At 49.4% G+C, this 21,077-nt stretch overlaps 1 protein-coding gene across 5 annotated transcripts in view; it reads left to right on the forward strand.

Moving 5' to 3' along the window:
* Positions 1–21,077, forward strand: part of SLC8A1 (solute carrier family 8 member A1) — a 128,129-nt gene that overhangs the window by 3,146 nt on the left and 103,906 nt on the right. For 4 of the 5 annotated variants that reach the window (XM_069009147.1, XM_069009150.1, XM_069009149.1 and 1 more), the window contains exon 2: positions 10,762–10,866. The gene's annotated coding sequence lies outside the window, so the exon portion shown is untranslated. Of the gene's footprint in view, positions 1–6,124; positions 6,207–10,761; positions 10,867–21,077 lie in introns of all 5 variants that reach the window. The other variant, XM_069009148.1, reaches the window with a different exon arrangement.

Below are 21,077 nucleotides of genomic sequence, written 5' to 3' on the forward strand. Positions count from 1 at the left end.
CAAGACAGTTTTAAGCAGTGGTGGTGTTTTCTAACAATTTACAGGTAAAGCAGGGAATTGATGAGTGGACATTCACTCTGGATCTGATCCTTTGGGGAGCTCACTATCATTCTGGCAACACATAGGGCAAAAACATAGCAACAATTCAGTAAATCTGAAGGTCTTCAAAACTCAGTTTATTCCTATTTAGGGCTCTAACCATCACTGTTATGTAATCATAAATGTATTCTTTTTGCATGGGGTCACTGCAGGGCAAAGCTGGAGTTATTTTGATTTCCATTCTTCAACATATTTGGATTTCTCTTATATTTAATGCTGAACTTCCTCCTAAGTTTGGGATGTTTGTTTTTAGGATCTTTCCCAAATCCTTGGAATGCTGAACTCTGACATTGCTATTATAAAATGCAGGTTTCAGTTTGTGATGTCTCTAGCTGAGTCTTTTCCAGAGACATGAGGAGAGAAGAGGGAGGGGGAGAGGGAGAGGGAGAGGGAGAGGGAGAGGGAGAGGGAGAGGGAGAGGGAGAGGGAGAGGGAGAGGGAGAGGGAGAGGGAGAGGGAGAGGAGATGTGCATTTCACTCTGGAGGATTCCACATCAGTTTCTTTATGGAGAAAGGTGGGCACAGGAGAAGGAAAATGCTAACAGAAGTGGTATTCTGGAAAATGTGAGTACTGGGTAAAGGTACAGTGGGAAGACTAGTTTGGATTCCATTCAGCTTAATGATGATTAATGACTTATCTGTACATACCCAAAAAGGACAAATGCTCAGGAATTTCTGCCAAGGAGAGCTGTTCAGGTATAGATTTTTCCCCTGCCAATGTGGGAGATTCAGCACTTGGGTTGCTTTACTCCCCATAGGAACACAGTGCATTGAACAGTATATAAAATCTTTTTCCTGCCATTGGTCCCCCAGGGCCTTCAAGCTCTGCTGAGGATGAGTTTCACCAGGAGTTTTGTCCCAGGTCATCCCACAGATCACAGTGTGCCTTGGAGGCTGCAGACTCATCCTGCATGACACCACCACACATCATTTCCTGCTCTTCCAGAGAGATGTTCCTTCTTCTCATTGGAACACCAAATTGGATTTTTTTTGCCCTCTTATATAAGCAAAAGCAGGAAAATAGAGAAAAATGTAAAAATGACAAAACATGGAAAGTGCAGGAATGGGGGCCGCAAAACTATTGCTGCCTTTCTATGTCCCTCCAGGCAAAGGTTTCCTTGAGCCCCTCTTGGAAACAGCACAGGAAATGCTCCCTTCTTGTGCTTTAGGAATGGTTTTCCCCAGTTTAATGCACCCACTAAAACCACTCTGTGCTGCTCCCTCTCCCCTCCAATTGGAGGCACAAAAGGCAAAGATCGCGGGTTGAGATAAGAACAATTTCCAGGAAACAGCAATGAGATATAAGAAAATGAGCAGTGACAGCAACAATACCCAACGTCAGAGGAAGTAAAGAAAAGAAACAACTCACTTAGAACCACCCCCCTGATAACACTAGTACCTGATGGCTCCCTCAGCCACATTTTCTCAACCAGGAGGAGCCCCTTCTGCCTGGAAGAGCTTCCCTTCCCCCTGCTCCTGGCAACACTGTGAGGGAACAGAATAACGTTTAGGTCCCAGCCATGTCTCTTCCTGGCCACTACACCCCTCCAGACACCAAGGTCTCCCAGGCCACAGGGAGATCTCACCAAGATGCTGAGTAATGTTTAACAAGCTTTTGGAAGCAAGGGACAGTACATGAGGTCTGGGAAGCTGATGAAGGGGCTTGGCCCACAGTGATGTGGGCACGGTTTCAGCCTCAGGCAGAGAAGCCTGAGGAATCATGAAGCAGCTGATGGGATGTGCTGGTCCACCTAAGGCAGCTCTCACCACCCTCAGGATTTCTGCAGGGGCTTGGGGTTTGATGGAGGAGTTGTGTCTCTTGCCCTAAAACCTCTTCACCCTTCCAAACCTGCTTGATTTGACATCTGTTTCTAAAAGAGGCAACCATGCATCCAGGCTTTAGTGTGGGAACAGGGATCCCATCTCTTTGAAAGAGCCCCCTCCCAGCATCAGCATTTGCCATATCTGCACACTGGAGCAAGGAAGCAAAATCCAAGGTGCCAACTACTAACCCAGCCTCTAATTCCCAGCTCATTGCTTCTGCTGGCAAGCACGGTAGGAGAAATATCCCATGTTATTATTTTGGCTTACGGAAAGGCTCCAAGCAGGGATCTTATGCTTCTGCCCCAGATGCAGCAACAAACTTCTGGATTTGCTGCCGGTGTGCCGAGACTGCCAACATGTACACAATAAAAGTAAACCCTTCCTGTGGCCACAGACCACAACATGCTGGTGATCCATGGTATTATCCTGTTATTTAGTGAGTCATCCTTGCTGCTGAAAAATACACACAGCCCAGTTAGTTGTTAACAATAACACTGGATGTGAGAGACTGGTGTTTGTTTTACTCCAGTGTAACTTATTCCATATGGTCCTTTAAAGCATGCTAAATGTTACGTCGCTTTGGGCTGCCAACTATTATTTCAAGATGAACTCCCAGATCTAGAACACAGCTACTTGAAGCTAGGCTCTGAGAAGCATTTTCTGTCCAGGAAAAGTGCCCAGTTCAGGAGCAAGACAGATGTTCTGGATTGCCCTATCTTGATCTGGATAAGCAGGTCCCCATTTTTACTGAGTGTGCAGAATAGTGATGTTTGCTGTTGCTCTGCTGCCTGCTGTGACATCTTTCAGATGTAAGCCTCATGCACAGGGCAGAAGCCATGCCCTGACCAGGGAGGTAAGTTTAACTTCTAGCATTTACCTCTTATGCATGTCTTTCCAAGTTGCTGATGAACCAATTCTTTGTGGAGTCCTAGTGTGTTTTCCAAATCTCCTTGGTAGCCTTAATTCATGGGGAAAATACTGCAAAGAGAAAGATACGCAGCTGTGAGAGATGTCCTCACTTCACTCTCTGGCTACATTCCCCAAAGGTTTAACACAACAAGGTCCAGCACCACAGTGTATCCTCGAGTTCCTGCCACATTCTGTCCTGGACTTAGTCCACAGCACTGCTTTGAAAACAAACACATTAAAAAGTTTCTCTCCTCACAAGGGGTGTTCCCCAGGCCTCAGTATTGTGATCAGTCCTGTTCATTTATTTAGGAAATGGTGTAATCACCATTCCTGAAGGTATTGAAAAGACGTGTAGACATGGTGGCTGGGGACATGGTTTAGTGGTGGACTTTGGTGTGTTAGGTTAACAGCTGGACTCATGATCCCAAAGGCCTTTTTTGACCTAAAGCATCCAGTGATCCTACTTTTTTAGCCACTGGTTATGGAAAAGAGATGCTCCACAAAGCATCTTTCTTGATAACTGAGAGATTTGCCTTTTGGCTTGAGTTGATTTGATCTGAAGTGAAGTTCTGAGAGCAAGAGTAACCGACACTTAGAGCTGTTTAGAGCCTTCCTGATAACCTCACCCTTCCCCTGAAGTGTGACATATGCCCAAATTAATCTTGACAAAAGAGTTAATCTTGAATGTTCTCTGCTGTGAGTGTGTATGAGGACCACGGAGATGTGTGGGGGATCATGTGGAGGAGGATGGTGTGTACAGGATGTGAACCTTTTATTGTCAGAGAAGAAATATCTTTGTACTGCTTGCCACTGAAAATCTGCTTAGTGGGCAATGATTTCTCTGTTAAGTTATCAATCACTGGTTAAGATTCAGGACAAATCACGACTATTTTAGAAAAATTAGTCAGACCCATTCTAGATTCTTAAAACCTCCAAAATAAATCGCCAAAGACCCACCTGAGGATCCATAATTTGGTGAGTCCTTGCATTTTTAAGGCCAGGACAAGTCTGTCTGTATGTGCACCTTCTTCATGTGTACCTGGAAAGGGCCTTAACGTGTTAAAATGCCTGAAGATATGCCTCCATAATAATGCACTAAAAAAGTATGTGGCCTTTTATCCTTAATTTCAGTGTCCTTACCTTAAAATTAACCAGGCAGACTATTTTTGAGCATGCTTTGATGCAGAGACCCTAGAAGAATGCTACAAAACAAGACAAGTTTGTAGGCATTACAAGCTGTGCCACTGCCGACGTTTTCTAGACATTTTCTGTCCCTGTTGATAAGAACAAGCCAAATTTTAACATTCTTCTCTTTGAAACACACAGTCTGATCATCTCGAAACGTGCCTTGATGTACACAGCTTACAGAAAATCAGAGAACAAGACAAGTTGGAAGGCTCTAACCTTAATAAAGTTGATGTTTCACCAGCACAGATGCCCTGCCTTCATCCTGAGTTGTAACTTCATTTCTTGTCTTTGGCGTGGATGTCGTTTGACGCACGTCCCTTCTTTCGTGGCAGTGTCTTATGCAGACACCTCACTTCAGCGGGGTCTTTGCCACACAGAGCCATCTGCAGGAAAGCCCTGTGCTGAGTCAGGCTCTCCCAGGAGCTGGGGGTGTGCTGCATGTGGCAGATGTTTGTGACCTGACTGACTTCAGGTACAGCCTCACACCTACGTCGCTCATTTGTCACGTTGCCGTAATTAAGCACGCAGCTGACCAAAGGCCCCAGATCAGTCCTGACTGTGTCACTTGCTTTACCTTATATTTTGGTTTTGCCTCTTTTATTCTTCCCAGGTTCTGCTTCTTTATCCAGTCCCTCTGCCCCAGACAAACCCGTGGTTAAGCTGGTACCTTGCCTTTGTTAGAGGCAATGTTTGTCTTTTGTGCCATTTTTCCTGCTGCTGTCTAGGCAGTGTAGCTTCTGATCAGATGTGGTCGGCTGCATGTACATCACCCCTCTTCTTACAATCTGCAGGTTCTGGTAGCTTCTCATACCCTTATTTCATGTTGTTAGACAGCCATAAGTGAGGGTTAACCAAAGATACAGCTTTCATAGAATCATGGGATCACAAAATGGTTTGGGTTAGAAGGGAGCTTAAAATCATCCAGTTCCAACCCCCCTGCTATGGGCAGGGACACCTTCCACAAGACCAGTTGGCTCCAAGCCCCATCCAACCTGGCCAGGAACACTTCCAGGGATGGGTAATCCACAGCTTCTCTGGGCAACCTGTTCCAGTGCCTCACCACCCTCACAGTAAAGAATTTCTTATTAACATCTAATCTAAATCTCTTCTCCTTTAGTTTAAAACAATCAGCATTGTTCTATCACTGTCTGCCTGTGCAAAAAATGGCTCTCTCGTGAGCATGCTGGCATGTGAATCACTCTCTCTTTTGTACACTTTTAAAATTAATATTGTTGTTGTTACCATTCATTTTCTTATCTGTCTGCTGTTTCCTGTAAATTGTTCTTATCTCAGCCTGTGATCTTTGCCTTTTGTGCCTCCATCTGGAGCAGGGAGTGGGAGCAGCGAGTGGCTTTAGTGGGAATACTAAACTGGGGAATACCATTACTAAACCACAAAACCCAAGTGGGATATACCATGGGCTTCAGAGCAACAATCAGCTCTCTTCTCTGCAGTTCTACGAGCTAAATGGCTCATCCACCCAGGAAATTGGCCGCCAGCCTGGAATGAAGGTCGGTCTGCTCCCAGGTTGTGTGAAATTGGATAGTATTGCCACCTAGACTTCACTGTGCTCTCCCATCGTGGCCTGATTTCCAGTGCTCTGACTCTTCTGCAATACCAAATTTTTGTCCAAAGCCTAAATGTGTGTCTTCTTTCCTTTCAGCCTAATCGCAACATTGCTTTTTCCTTTGTGATGTGCTGGATGTCTCCTGATTGTTCATCTCTCAGATACATCTTTCTGGTGAAATGATGTTGAGAACTAGGTCACCTACACCTGATCTGAACTCAGCAGAGGTTTGCTCATTCTGATCTAAAACCCTTTCAGTGATAAAATACACACTTCTCCCTCCTCACAGACAACCCAGCTGCCTACACCATTGTTCTCATGGCCATAGAAAGTTTTTCCTTGTGCCAAACTTCAGTGTCCCTGCCTGGAGTTTAACCCCCTGAGTTCTTATCTTGTCAACAGGAGGAATGGAAAGCATCTACTCTTTCAGATGTGCAAGGATATATGTCTCCTCTTGACTTGTCAGTTTGCATTCCTGCAATGTTTCCTCTTGAATCATTTCTTCTAGACCTTTCACTTCTCTTATTTCTTCTGCAGCTGTTCCCTGCTTTCCTGATGTCACTGGGCATGTAAATACAGCTGTTAAGTCTGGAATCTACCGATGGCAAATAAAATCCAGGTACTGTTAGCAGCCCTGGCACAATGACCAAAATACCACACTGGCATCTTGAGGTGCAGGGGGCAGAAACTTTCTGAGTGGCTGAGGTGCACATGGAAGGGAGCTGAAAGAAAAGGGAAAGCCTGTACTCCCATCAGCCCTGTAAGACACTGCTCTACCAAACACACACCAGCAAACTGGTTCTACAGCCTCTGAACCAAAAGAGAATCCAGAGAAGCTGGGCACAGCTTCCCATTAGAGCAGGAGATTTCCATAAGGGACTTGGGCATTTCTAACCATGAGGCAGGTGGCAAAGGGGTGTCTTCAACCATCTTAAAGCATCATCAGAATCCAGAAAGACAGGATAAAAACATTCAGCTCGGAGCAGCTTTTAGACAGGCCATGTTTGAAATTCCAAGGGGGAAACAGACTAGCATGTGACAGCTTGGAAATTTGAAAGGAGAATCCAGTCTTACAAATGGTGCAGTTTCATTTCTCCAAAGTGTCCAGAAAAATCCCCAAACCCATAACCACTAAGCAATCAGGAAGTTACATCTCGTTTTCTTGTTTCTTGTTTGTTTCTTTTTTCCTTTTTCTTTTTTTTTTTTTTTTTTTTTTTTTTTTTTTTTTTTTTGGTAAATTCTCTTTACACGCAGGGCTCCAATTCCTACGTTTAGGGCATGTAGCATTGATTCCTGCCTCAGTACTGCTCGAGCCTGCAGCACAGAGAGGATAAGCATTTTTGGTTCATACATCTCCAGAAGAAAATAGAAGAAATAGAGCAAACAGTGCCAAGACAGCAAAATCTCTGTGTGCACCAGTGTGAGTTTCTGGCCAGTGGACTAAGCTGTGAGGAAGAAAACTGGGATAAGAACCCTGCTGCTGTCTCAGCTCTCCCAGGGGGGAAAGTCAACCAGGAGCAAGGACACAGGATTTCTGCAAGGTGCCTTGGGAAGACTGAGGAGCACAGGAATTCCAGCCACATGGGTCCTTGTGGCCTAAAATTGACTGATAACAGCAGACAACATGTTCCCCTGTCCCCAGGACTCGAGGACTCATCTCTGGCAGAGCTGTTCTGTGCTGGAGGGACACCTCACCAGGCAAGGCCACTTGGAGGTGAAACAAGGCAGAGCTGAGGCAGAGGTTGGTAAAGTCAAAGCAGCAAAGAGTCAGGGAACATTTCTGACCACCCTCAAGGACAGCAGATTAGACCCCACTGCAGCGAAGAAATTTGCCCTTTAGGAGAAGTCATTGCATGACCTCTCACCCAGTGGGCTTGACTTCTGCAAGGTGTTCCACCAGCTTTCTTGACGTGGAATACATAAATAAAATATAAATAGGGTGCTTTGTGCAGCTGAGGCCAGTCACATCTCACTTTCAATAAAAAAGGCTATTTTCCCTGGAATACCCAGCCTTGCTCAAGGCTGGCAAACAGATGATACAGAGGAGGCCAAATTACTTTCATAACCAGGGGCCACAGCCAGAGCCATGCACTACATCTGATTTGCCTTGTGCTTCCCACTGGTAACTATGGGAACCTTGCACATGGATCAAAGGAGGAATGGGGACAGAGCTGCTGAGGAAGCATCACAGTCCCCAGTTTGCAGGACACAGCTCCCAGACCATGCCACATGGTACTTGCACTTCTGTTTTTCTGGAAGTCCCAGCTCCTGGAGTCATGTGATTACTATTTCATCACTCTTACGGTTTTTTAACTTGCTTCTGGTTGCCAAGTAAATCGGAAAGCACCAAACTCTAGGGTTCAAAAGCAGAAGACAAATCCAGAGAACATGTTATTTGCTACTTTTTAATTCTGTACTTGGGGGGGGGGGGGGGATTATTTTTTTTTCAACCAAATTTTTTTCCAGGCTAGAAACACATCTCAGTTAACCTTGCATCTGCATTTTTAGTCCCTGTGTTCTGCAGCCTTGTAACAGCAAAACAAAGCTTCATTGGTGTCATGGTTTTGCCAGGAAAAGATGCTAAGGGACAGCCAGTTCAGCAGGGGTCACCTGGTCCTTCATTTTCCACGGATTCAGTGACTCCAGCTAGGAGCTGGTTCTTGCCTAAGAAGTGGAAGTGAGATGCTGGTATTAGCATGCACTGCTGGTGAGACAACTGACAGCTGCCAGAAGGCTTTTATGTTTCCACCCCTTTGAGAAGAGTAAGCAGACAGTTTGCACCTTGTACATCTCTCACAATAAGCCCAGCTGCTGATGTCATTCTGTGCACATATTGAATTTTTCCTGTGTATGCCTGGTGACCAGAAAGCAGGTTGGTTTTTTTTTTTCCAAAGAGAAAAGTACGACTGTGAAGCAGAATTTGAAGAGAAGAATGTGTGGTTTGTTTTTCAGCTTAGATGTTTGCAAAATATGTGCAACTCTCCCCATTTCCAAGCTTCCTAAATTCACATCCGGCCCCTCTAACTACTCCTTCGTTCAGTCCCCATGCAGCAGGTGGTTTCCAGTGCAAATATACTTTTGTGTCTGTAACACATAAGCAGCACTCTGCAAAATTTGGCTAGTCAATGCTTCTTCCAGGAAAGCTCTCTCCCAAGCTGTGAAACGCTATGCTCATGAATTAATGCTCTGGATTTATTGTTTAAACATGCATAAAGCACAGCACAGAGCAAATATCCAGGGGGAAGCTCGAAAGTGGCACAGGTTTGGCTTCTCCAGTTACCTCTGCAGGCTCCCAGAGCAGAGGAGTGACAGCACATCACACGCTACCGATTTTTCACAGGTGTGCCAAAACATTCCATCCAACCCTGCCTCCTCCCTGGGGTGCAGTCTGTGCTCTCAGTTTTCCAGGGGAGAAGATACCTTTCTCATCCAAGCTCCATGGCTGGCTGATGGACAATTGTCATGCAATCAGGCCTCCACGGGATCAACAGGACTCAGACTGTGCCAGGTACCTGGACACACTTGAGGCATTGCCTAGAGAGCTCAGAAAGAAATATACTGATGTCCAGCACACAAAATTGTCCTTCCTACTCACTGCTGTGTCCCACTCCATCTGCCACTTCTCTAAATGCCTGATTTATCCCCCTAACAGCAAAGGCTGGTTTGAAGGTGTCAGGGAAAGGAAGTGCTCAAGTGGCTGGAAACGATGTTTCTAAGCATCTTTTTTAGAAACACCACTCTCCAGGGATCTCCAGGTCTCTGCCAAGAACATGCACAGGAGAGCCAGAGAATGTTCAGGGAGCGCATGCTCAAGTCTGCTGCAGCGAGGAGCAAAGACAGATGGATGGCAAGCAGAGGTGACAACCCATCTGCTTCTGCAGGACCTCTCTGGCATCTCCCGAGGGACTCGAGGAAAACCATGACCAGAGATAACCAGCCAAAGCAGTCTCACTAGTTATCCTCCAGCATCATCTGAGACCAAAGCATTCCATCGAGGAGATGTTCCAAAGAGGGACAAGAAAAGGTGGTAGGACAGCTCCTTGGAGATGAACATGCTTTGGTTGAGCTGAGCACTGCCCTGGCCTCTTGTCTCTTACAGGGAATATAAGGCAGAAATTTTTCAAGCAAGAAGTGCCTGAGGCTCTGTGTCCCCCTCCTCTAAGCTGTGCAGCAGTTCAGATGTCTTTTTTCACAAGGCACTGAGCAGAGAATTGGCCTGCACCATTCCGTCCTGTGCTCAAGGCTCTGCAGTCCACTAACCCCACTCTTCACCAGGAGAAATTGCCTTTGTGCTCTGCACACGCAGACAATACCCAGAAACCTCCTCCAGCAACTGCAGAGAGATGCAGGCTGCTGTCGGAGAGAGCTGTGGGTGGGCATGAATGAATGAAGGAATGAATGAGCCACTCGCTACTATTGGCATGAGAATCTCCATGATTTTGAGACGAGTAATTAGTGGTTGTAAGCATGGTTGCAGTGGTAGGTGTTCACTTGCACGGCTGCAGAGTGACACGGAGGTAAAGGCAGCTGGAGCAAAGTGCTGCCTCTCCCAGCACAGTCCAGGCTGCAATCTGGAATGCCAAAGCACAGCTGTGCCCACACCGTGACAAAACTTGCTGTGTCAGGACATGAGCAGTCTTGTTGCATTTCTGCCTAGAGCATCAGGCAGAGCGCAGGAGCATTTGCTCAGCTTGCCCAGCAGATTTCACAGCCCGTGCAGAGCTCCATTCTGTCACAGACACCACTTTCAGCTAGCTTGGCTGAGAAAAAGCAGTGTGAACCATGGCCACTGCAGTGGGGAGCAGTTCTGGAACACAGCATCTTCTCCCAGCAACTGGACTCACTGTCTCTCCCACTCCCTGACTTCCACTTTTCCCTTCAGAGCCCAGCTCCACCTTTCTCTTGGAGGCTGTAAGAAATGAAGGTCTAAATGTGCCTGGAAAGGGGTGTGTGAGGGACTGGGGAGTGGAGCACATCTTCTCCAAGCCTCCCAGCCTCATGCTCTTCCTAACCAGTCACTTTCCAAGCAGACAGATGAAAGCTGCTCTCACGTTCAGGTGGGATAGTGCTGCTTCACCTTTGCTGTCCCAGTGCCATTAAGGCTGGGTGGATACAAAGGGTTTATGGACTAATGGGCATCACCACAAGCACTGACAAACTCTTTTTTTCTTCAGCTCCCCTGGAATGTCATGCAAATCCCACAGCTGAAGCAGCCTTTCTGAGGGTCTCAGCAGGAGGCACTGGGAGACAGGAACACGCACTGCAAGCTGCAGAGAGAGGTGAGTTGGGAGGAACCGTGGGCGCACCTGGCTCCTCAGAGGGCAGCTCACCAGTGGGTGCCCATTAGCACAGTCCTGGTGATCCACAGGAGTTGGGTACTGTATTCACTGAAAGAGCTGGGAAGTAGGTCAGCAACATTACTGAGGGAATTAGGGACTTTTAGGGAGAACTCCATGACTAAAATTTGAGTTCCACTGCTTACTGATGCAGTGATGGGATTTCAGCGTGCAGGGTGAAAAGCAGCAGCAGGGATTGTGTTTGCTGCGACCATGCCAAATTTTCCTGCTCACATTATCCTTTTGCCAAATTTTCCTGCTCACACTATCCTTTTCCCACGCCAGTTTGTGCAGTGCCCTGCATCCTGCAGCCACTGCCAAACCAAATGCCACCGACACACATCCACTGCTCTGCTCAGGGCCTGAGCTCAGCACAGCACTGTGCATGCTGTACACATTTAGCTGTGCTCATTTTATATCAATGGCCCTGCTGGGAGAATTGAGTACCATCAAAGTACCACACATGGCCAGATGCAAACTTATCCCTCCTCTAAAGAGCTTTAAATCAAAAGAGGTGAGGCAGAAAATCAGAGTTAGCTATTGGACACAAAATCATGTTTTTTTCTAAACCAAATTCTTATATGGAAATGCCTTTCATTCCACATGTAGGCAATAAGCTCTTAAAGTGAGACCAAAACTAAATAATATCCATAACTGCTGCAATACTAATTACAAGTAGCTGGATTTTGGTTGGTCAGCTCATCACAAAGTGCTTTACAAAGTGGTTTTGTGACATTATCCTTGTCTTACCCCTCATGTTGAACAGAGAAATTTGGTTTTCCATCTCTGCTGAAGGACACGGTGGTGCAAAAATCTTTAAAAAAATTTTTTTTGAAAGCAAGTAAGAAAAGCACAGTGAAATCCAAAGGTAAAAATTCCAGGTTGCTGTCTTGTCAGTGGTGACTAAAATTACAGGCACAGCTGAGAAGATAAGAGGGAGAGGGTGTAAGAGGGTGCAGGAGCTAAAACAACGTCTCTGCTTCCCCCCAGTTCTTGTTGCACCTGAGGATCTGGGCACAGAGAGTTCGTCAAGGTCGCTGGGTACTTGCACACCAGTGTGTGAGTTATTAGCTCTGGTCCTATTTTAAGTTCCTAAAGTCACAGAGCTTTGCCTGGAGGGTGGGACAATGGGTTCATCTGCTCCTTGCTGGAGTCAGTGAAGGGTGGAGGAGTCATTCAAGCATGGTGAAAGGGGAATTGCCCACAGGAAGGACATTTTGGTCAGCCTGAGGTGCAGCAAGTCCTGCTGTGCCATGCTGCTGCTTTCCTGCAGGACCTCCCCGAGCACGATGACCGTCCTGTGGGGACAGCAGGCTCTGTGGGTTCAGGGCTGACCCCATTGCCAGATGTGAGGGCACTTCCCAGGAGGGTCCTAGCTGACACATACGCTCCTTGCCTGTCACCCCATGTCCTCTGCTGACCCCTGCCACAACTTTGAGGATATAAGAGGGGAGTGAACGTTAACCCAGGGCCCCTCGAGATTCTCCTGACCTCGTGCCTCCCCACAGCTGCCATGGGCAACACTGTGGGGAACGGGGACAGACACAGCAAGGCACTCCTTGTGCACACACACACACACACACACGTTTCCCTTCTCTCCATCTTTCCCAGGGCTCTCTCCCTCCTGAAGGGTGCAAATGGGTTTAGGGTCGCCCTGGCAGGCTGCAGGTCGGCCGGGGGGATGCGGGCAGGAGCTGACCGGCCAGGGTGGGATGGGATGGGCTGGGCTGTGCTGGGCTGGAGGCAGGCAGGGTATGGATGGGGACTGTCCCGGCCAGGGCAGAGCAGGACAGGGGACAAGCACGGCATGAATGGAAACTGTCCCGGGCAGGACGGGCAGGGCTGGGGGCAGGCAGGGCAGGGCTAGGGACTGCCCCAAGCAGGGAGGGCAGGGCTGCTGGGGGTGGGTCCGCGACCAGCCCTGCCTTTCAAAGTCCTTCGATCCGAGGAGGAGTTCGGGAAATTTTTCCAGCAGCGGGAGGAGGAGGAGGGCTGAAGCTGCTCCCCAGGAGGAGGGACGGCGGGTCTCTCGCTGGCCGCGCACCGCGGCGGAGGGATGCGGAGGGAGGGGAGGCTGCCTGCGGGGCGGGCCGGCTGAGCGCATCCCCGGGGCGCCTGTGTGTGTGTGTGTGCGCGCGCGCTCCCTCCATCCATCCCTCCATCCCTCCCTTCCTTCCTCCCTCCCTTCTCCCTCCCTCCCTCCCTCTCTCTCTCTCTCCCTCCCTCCCTCCCTCCCGCCCGCCGCCGCGCCGCAGCCGCGCACCGGGGCTCCGCCGCCCGCCCCGCCGCGATGCCCCGCCGCTGCTGAGCCGGCCCCGGCGACGCCCGCTCCTGCCCCCCGCCAGGTAGGACCGCGACCGACCGGCCCCCGCCCCGACCCTGCCCAGCCTCACGCTGCTTCCTACACCGCGATCCGAGTGCCGGGGGAGACTGCGGGGGGGAGCGGCATGGGGGACCCGGAGCCGTGTGGGAGCCGATGGGGAGGCGGCGGTAGGATGCTCACACTCACACGCACCCGGGAATGCTTTCTACAACCCAGCCACGACACCTCTAGGCAGGCGAAGGGGCTCGCCGCCCTCCCCACCCGGCCAATCGCGACATGTCGCGACGGGAGGCGCGGCTGCGGCGGGGGTCGCTTCCCCCTTAGCCCGAGAGCCGGGCATTGCCGGGCAGGTGGGGTCGGGCAGGGCTCTGAGGCAAATCTCCCTCCCCGGGGGGCTCTCGGGCACATCCCCCCGTGCGCGGCGGGGTGCGGTGCCTCCGCCTGGCGGGGCTGTGCGTGCCTCCCGGCGGGGCTGCTTTTCCTGCCTTGAAACGCTTCCCGAGGCGAGTGGTCGGAGGCACCTGCAGCCCCGCTGAAATTCCCGTCTTCGTCTGGAGCAGCGTGTGGTATTGAGGGCTGGCATTAAGCAGAGCTCATCACGTAGGCTTTGTCTAGGTGGAAGCATGGCTGGGGCTCTTCCGTCATCTTGAGTTTAATTCTTTATTCACAGCCTTGTTGCTTCCTTCCCCGCGGAGCCGTGCAAAACAACTCCACACTCTGCTCTGTCTCCAAGGCGAGAGCAAACTGCCAAAATGTTGCAGAAATGCAGCAAGCAGTAGGGAGGACTGGAGTCTGAAAATGAAAGCTGTAGTAAAATCACAAGGTCACGGGCGTGTGGGTGCGAGTGTGTGCTTTCAGGGCTCCTTTTCGCTTGCGCTTTGCAGGCACCTTTTCGTTCCTCCAGTCCCAGATGTTGGAAATCCGCAAGTCAGGCAATGGACACGAAGGCTGAGAGTGGCTGGGGTTGTCTGTGTGCTCCCCTGGCACCTGCCTAGGAATTCATGTGCTTTTTGTCACCATCACAGAGAAGGGGTGCGCTTTTATGTAGAAAAGGGAAGCTGGGACACTTGCATATTGATGTGATGGTGGCATCCAGGAAAAAAAGAGCTGTGCTATATGGCTTTGGCTGGGGACGTGGCTATCATCAAAGAAAGGCATTTGTGATCCCTTGGGAGCATCTCTTAGCTGTTTCTTTTTCCCCCTTTCCTTCTGATGGGTTCTTCAACAGCAGCTTTGCCCCTTGTGCAGCACAGACATTTAGTCCAAATAGGGACATCATGTAGCATTTCTAGGACTATCACCTGCCAGCCAAGCCATGAACCCCCACCACCAACTCCCAGGAAAGCTGTCTGACTCCTCTTATGCTCCCACCAGCTGTGTTGGCATGAACAACTCCTAAGTCAGTGCTAGGGAGCCACGTTGGTCAAAGCTTCCTCTCTACCAGGGTTTGCATCCAAGATACCTGAGCAGGTTGGACATACTCTCTATGTCCAGCATCCCTGAGTGCCAACACGGAGCAGCGCAGTTCTAACCTGATGAAACTTTGCTTGCTTCTCTCTCCCCCACTTTCACTACGGTTTTTGTAATCTATTGGCTGTGAATTGCTCCTGAGACTTAAATATTCACTGTCCTGTAGCTGCCCAGGCTGCACCTTGTCTTCGGTCCTGGCACTGCTGTACATGACATGGCACAAACTCTGGTTTACATCCTTGCTCTTGCGAGTCTGTACAGCACCTTAAATGATGTTGTATAGGCACAGCCAATTCTCTGCCTTTTGTAGTGTCTTGGTATGTTCAGGGCTTTCAGGGCTGCAGTTTTCTGGCGTTGCATCTAGGACAGAATTTGGGTTTCTGCTGTGGCTTTGGGGGGATACAGTCCTGATGGCTCACTGGGGAAAAGCCCCTGTTCTCCAGCACCCTGACAGAACTTAGATCCTGTCATAAAGCCCAGTGCCCCACAAGATCCAAGCATCACTGGATGACCAATCAACAGGTTGGTCACAGACAACACAAGTGAGAGTGGCTCTCCTTGAGACTGGCACAGGGAACAACCTGCAGCTCTGTCCAAGCTCACGGTGCTGGGATCTGCATGTGCTCCCAGCTCCTGGACATTGATGCACACAGCTGTGCAAATCCTGGCTGCACCTGGAGCTGCTGTGCTCTTGATACTCTGGCATCCACTATGGGCTGAGCTCCCTGACTGGGCTTTCCCTTGCCAAGGGTGTGAGTGGTATCTCTCCAGCTGTTTTCAGGAACCTTGGAGGAACTTGGTTTTTGCTGTTACCTCTATCCCTCTGGTGATTTTAACTGAAATTGGAAAGAGGGGGGAGCGATGTGAACAGACAGACAGACATGGAAACTGTGATTTCATGTGCCTGGCTTCCTAAGGAAACCTGGCTACAAATAGAAATGAGATTTGGTGCTGCAAAGAGCTCCTGAGGAGACAGAGAAGGCGGGGGAGTCTGAGGAGAAGGAAGGGGTGGTTAACCTTGTGTTTGAGATAGGCAAAGAAGGCCTGGCACACACCTGGGATTAGAATCCCTTGCCTGAGGTCTGGGGGTCTAAAAGCTGGCCATCTGTTCGGCACTAGCATCCAGCTCCCTCTAGAGTCAGCCGTGCCAGAGCTGTGTCTCTGGAAGTGGCTCTGCTGGGAGATGCTACCACCCTTCCCCAGCCAGGAGCAGTCACACAGCTGATGGATGGAGCATGCCAGGGTGAGCCCCCAGCCCAGCCCAACTTGCCCAGCTCCTGTCCAGTACCGTGCCTGAATTGCCCAGGTCAACAGCCTGCATTTGCATCAGTCTTTCCCCACATCCATCCCCATGGATGTCTCCACCTCTTCATCCCTGGATGGGTGCAGGGAGCTGGGGATGGGGATTTATCTCTTCTCCCTCAAAGCTTTCTGTTCCTGCAGGGCCCAGGGGAGCATCCTGCTGCACAGAAGACCCACACGCAGCTACAAACCCAGTGCAAAAATAGTCCCAGAGGGAAGAGCGGACACAGGCACAGAGGAAAGCAACAGGCCTGTTAATTCCTCCCTTCTGGCCCCTTTGGAGCACCTCTGGGCAGATACTTCCTCCCCAGGCTGCCCAAGAGCCTCAGGCTTATTAGGAGTGTTTTATTCTCCCAGCACCCACAGGAGATGCTCTTCCCATTTTACACAGAGACGCGGAGCACAGGGAGATGCAGGGCTGCCCTGGCATCACACAGGGAGTCTGCCAGCCAGGCAGCCTCAGGGCCAGCTCGTGGAGAACGGGCAGACTGTGCTTAAATCAGCAAGGGAGATGCACAGGCAGAGAGGAAGGCATCAGCAACCCAAGAGGAATCACAGGAAAGAGCCTGATGCTGCTTGATAAGGAAAAGACCAAAGGCAGGTGGTAAGGATAAAGAAATGGTCTGAAGACAGCAGCAAGTAGGAAGACAGTTGTTTAAAAAGCAGACAAACAAACAAACAAAAAAAAACCCCAGTCCCAGAGAAATGTGGCATTTCCCCCTTGCTTCTTGTTTCCTGGCATATTCCTTGCTGAGATCTTGAGTCGTGGGAGAAAGGGACAACTTGACACTTGGTCTCCATGCATAAAAAGCAAGACTGTAATCTCCCTGACAAACTGTTCCAAGCTCATTCTCTGCAAGCTGCCCCCAAATTCATCCAATGTGGTTGAAATTTTATATCAGGGATGTTTTATTTTCTCTATTTATCTGTTTATTTTGGAAAGTTGCTGGGGAATTTGTGGGAGGAGATTGGATGTTTCATTGAAGAGATAGGATACTTGGAAAAATCAGTTGCAGACTGATAATTATTCTTACTTTTTAATGTCCTTTACAGAAACCAGGGTGGCCTGAAATGTGTTTTACTTGATCGGCTTCATGGAGGGCTTGTGCCTCTGACTATATTTGGGAAGGTTTTGATGTTTTTTTGTACTGATGCAATCAGGATGCTGATGGCCTGGAAATCATTTTCCTGATGTGGAGATCTAGAGGGTCATGGGTAGGGGATGCCAGCAGGCTGTGCCTGTTTTGGAGTGGCAGAGCTGGGTGAAAGGGAGCAGGAGCCAGGCAGAGCCGGAGCAGGGAAGCGAGCCAAGGGTTTTCCAAGCAGTGTTTAAAGTGCCGTCACGCTATGCAGCCCTGAGCAGCAACACAGTCTTTGGACTTAGCAGCTCTCCTCCACGGTTTGGATGTACAGCCAGTGTGTTGGAAGGGTCCTTTTCCTGCTCTGATAGGTAAATCTCACAGCTGCCAGGAGCCCACTTTTACCAAAGCTGTGCCACGGGGTCAGCATCAAGATTGGAAGTGAAGCCAGCAGAGCCTGTGGCTGTCCAGACAGATCTCCAAGCACCCTGTACCTCCTTGCAGGGCTGTTGGCATCTGTTTTGTGTCCCTTGGCTGCTGGACCTATAATGGTCAGAGACCAGACAGTTTGGGTTTTTTTTCCTACAGCTCTGTCTTTTCTCAGTACGGGCTTTGCCCAAGCTGCCTGCTGTAAAGTAGGCTGCTGGTTTCAGTGAGGCACAGGTGTACAGGCTTGGGCACAGCCAGGCAGGGTCAGCAGCAGAGGAGAAGTTTACTATTCCTTCAAAGATTGGGCCATGGCTGTAAGTCCCGTGCGTGGAGGCAAGGTATGCAGTGCTTTCTCCCGGGAAGGCTGCTCATTGCTTGCAGTAAATTCTTCTCCTGCAAGAGAAGCTGGGGAAGGGCTGCTGTAATGTGGGGACTTCAGGTTTGACCTGGGGTAGGAGAGAGTCTGCCTTTTTGGGGCTTGCTGTCTTTTCCCCAGGGACACTGTCAGGGGAGGGAGCAGCTGAGTTGCTTTGAGCCTGTGTTTCTCTGGCTTGCAGGCTGGCTGTGCCTTGCAGTGACCACTGGCTGCTTCTTTGCCAGTTTTTGGCCCCTCTGTCTTTCTCCAGCCTGTGACACCAGCAAAGGGTGGCTTGAATGGTCTTCCCTGTCTCTTCCTAGTGCACCCTCACTAGGAAAAGGTCCTCTCTTGTCTAGCTCTGGCTGTAGGATGGGAAAAGACTCTTGGGGAATCCCCGTGATTGCAACACACCCCTGGTTGTGTTCCCACATCGTGTTGAAAAGCAGCCGCTCTCGTGTGAAGTGCAAACTTTCTACTGGTCCCCAGCAAGTGACCAGGCACCCTGTGGGGAGAGGGTGCTGCTCCAAGCTGCTGCACGGTGGTGACACAGCTGTGGGGACACCTTCTCCCATCATCCCAGCTGGCAGTAAATTCGCAGTGGTGATGTTCATTATGAAGCCGGTGTCGCAGTGGGGTGGGCACCGTTGGGTAGCACTGGTGGTGGCTGTGATGGCGTGAACGCTGCTGTGTTACAGCTGCTCTGTACAGGTTTTCTGTGGGATGCTGGGAAAAAAAATTCCACATGGGAAGCCTCTCAGTCTTTTCTTTTTGTGGCCACTCACTCCTCATGAGCCCAGGCTATTTCCTTCCGTGCCCAGTCCTTCTGTAATTAAAGTGTCTGGACCAGCAGAGTTTTCTCAGTGCTCTTAAAAATAATGGTGCTTCTAGTGTGGTGCAAATGGTCATAGACCTGTGTGTGATACAAAGCTTCAGGGAAATAACAGAGGGAGGGTCTTACAGTGGATATTTCTAGGCTGAAGTGCCCCGATGGAGACAGGACTTTTGGGAAGCTGCTGCAAAGAAAAAGCTGTGCTTTGTTTAAATGCAGAGCAGCTTTCAGGCTCGCTTTGCATGCAACAACCAGTCAGCCTGAAGGATCGATGCTGCCAGGGAAAGATCAGAGCAGACTCTGAAAGGCTGTTTCCTCCCCATCTGGCAGCTCCCTGAGCTGGGGGGCAGGAGCATGAGCTGGCAGCAGGAGCTCTCTCCTACCAATTTGTAAAACCTAGAGCTCCCATGTCCAGCAGGGAGGCAAATACCTCTGCAGCCCTCCCACCCCTGCTGTGGGCAACAACTGCCCTCCTGGTGTTTCACAACACCAAGGGGTGGAATAAAGGCTGGACTGACAGCCCTTGGCTGAGAGCTCCATCTAAACTGAGGTTGTTGTGCAGCCTCTCACAGGGTTTCCTGACTCTGCAAAAACACCTGCTGGCACCCCTGTGGAGCTTGTCTGAACCCAGGCTGGGCTCTGTCTCTCCTGGTTAGTTTTAGCTCTCCCTTAGAGCTCTCCAGCAGCACCAGGACAGTTCCCCTCCTGCAGTGGTAGAAAGGTCTCAGGGTGCTGTCCCTGGGCATCAGGTGGTGTTTATGGGCAGGGCTGTGCTGGCCCGGGACAGCACTTTGGGATTTTTCACCACACATGTATGGCCAGCACCAAGCCTGAGAGCAGCCTGTGCCCCTCTCCAGTGCTGCCATGATCCCTCTGGCCCCAGAGGCACTGGGGCAGTGCCACCAAGGCCACGAGCACCGTGGCAGGCAGGGTTTGCTGGAGCTGCCGGCCTGGCACTGTGCATCAGCTGCTGCACACGCTTTTATTGCTGATGGCCAGGATGGGAAATGCAATTGAGACACCTTAATGAAAAGCTAACAAAGTTCAGTTTGGAGGGAGGGCTGCTCTTCAGGTAGCCTTGCTTTTCTGGGAATATTCCTACACTATGCCACAGTGTGCTGACCATGAGCTGAGACTGTAGGCAAATGCAGAGTAAGAGGGTCTCTGGGGACCAAGCTGTTTATTTTGGATTGTACAAATAAAGAAATGCTGATGATTTAATAGCAGGTGCTTCTCAGAGATATTTTGAGTGTCGGGCTCTGGCTGCATGTGTGTAACTAGCATGTTGTGGCCAAGCATTTTCTAGCTCTTCATAATTCCTGAGCCTCACTGTGACTTGGTTTAAGTAGGAAAACTGGTCATGGTGTGTGAATCTTGCTTGATGACTACACCACAAAATGCTGGAGAAAGTACAACAAGAGTTGGGGGATGCTGCTGCTGCTCAGAGGAGGCACATTGGCATGGCTGGTGGGTGTCTCTTCCAAAGCTCCAGCCATTTCTTATCCCTCTCCAGAAAAGCTCCACATTTCTTACCTCCTGACATCTGAGGGAAAAATATTGTTTGTACATGGAGTGCTGGTTGGGAATGCCAGAAATATGGATTGCTCAGATGCAAGCCTCTAGGCCTTTTTTCCCCCTGTAGTATGGGACTCAATTTCAAACAAACAAACAAACAAACAAATAAACCAAACCAAAACCCAGTTTATATTAGAATGTTTGAAAGGGGAAAAACCTGGTAAATAAAGTTCAAATTACTTATTAATTTGATTTCATGGGTGTCTTTTTTCTGAATGAGACTTCCAGTACCCAAATCCTTTTAAGGCTGGAGAGTTGGTCCAAAGTGTGATGGGACTCTCCTATTCTTCATGACCTAAATCAGTGACCCAAAGCATAATTTTTTTTCTAGAACCATCTGTTTTCTCTTCTTGCCAAGGGGATTTCACAATGCCTGATTGCTCTGAATAATTTTACATGTGCAGGAATATGACTTGCCACAGGGAGAAAAATTAACTGAACAGGGACAGGTGGATGTTCTTGAGTTTTCTGAAGAAACTACTACCCTTCAGAAGGAGAGGGTGAAGAACCATGCAACTGAGTAATATTTTATGCCCACAATGAAGTTTTTTAAGCCTACATATTTAAAAAGGAAACAAAACTACACTAAGGAGCTATCTTGGATAAACAGAGTAGGTACCAAGTCAGTCTGTGTTTTGACAGCCCCTTTATCAAATGTGTCCATGACTTGGTCTGGAGCAGTGTGAAACACAGGAGTACAGATGTTGGGTGACTAATTCATGCTTCAGCTAAATTTCAGTGACCGTGAATGCACATCTGTTTCAGCTTAGCCAGCCACTGAACGGCCTG

Source organism: Aphelocoma coerulescens, chromosome 3, assembly GCF_041296385.1.
Source record: "Aphelocoma coerulescens isolate FSJ_1873_10779 chromosome 3, UR_Acoe_1.0, whole genome shotgun sequence".
NCBI classification, from domain to species: domain Eukaryota; kingdom Metazoa; phylum Chordata; class Aves; order Passeriformes; family Corvidae; genus Aphelocoma; species Aphelocoma coerulescens.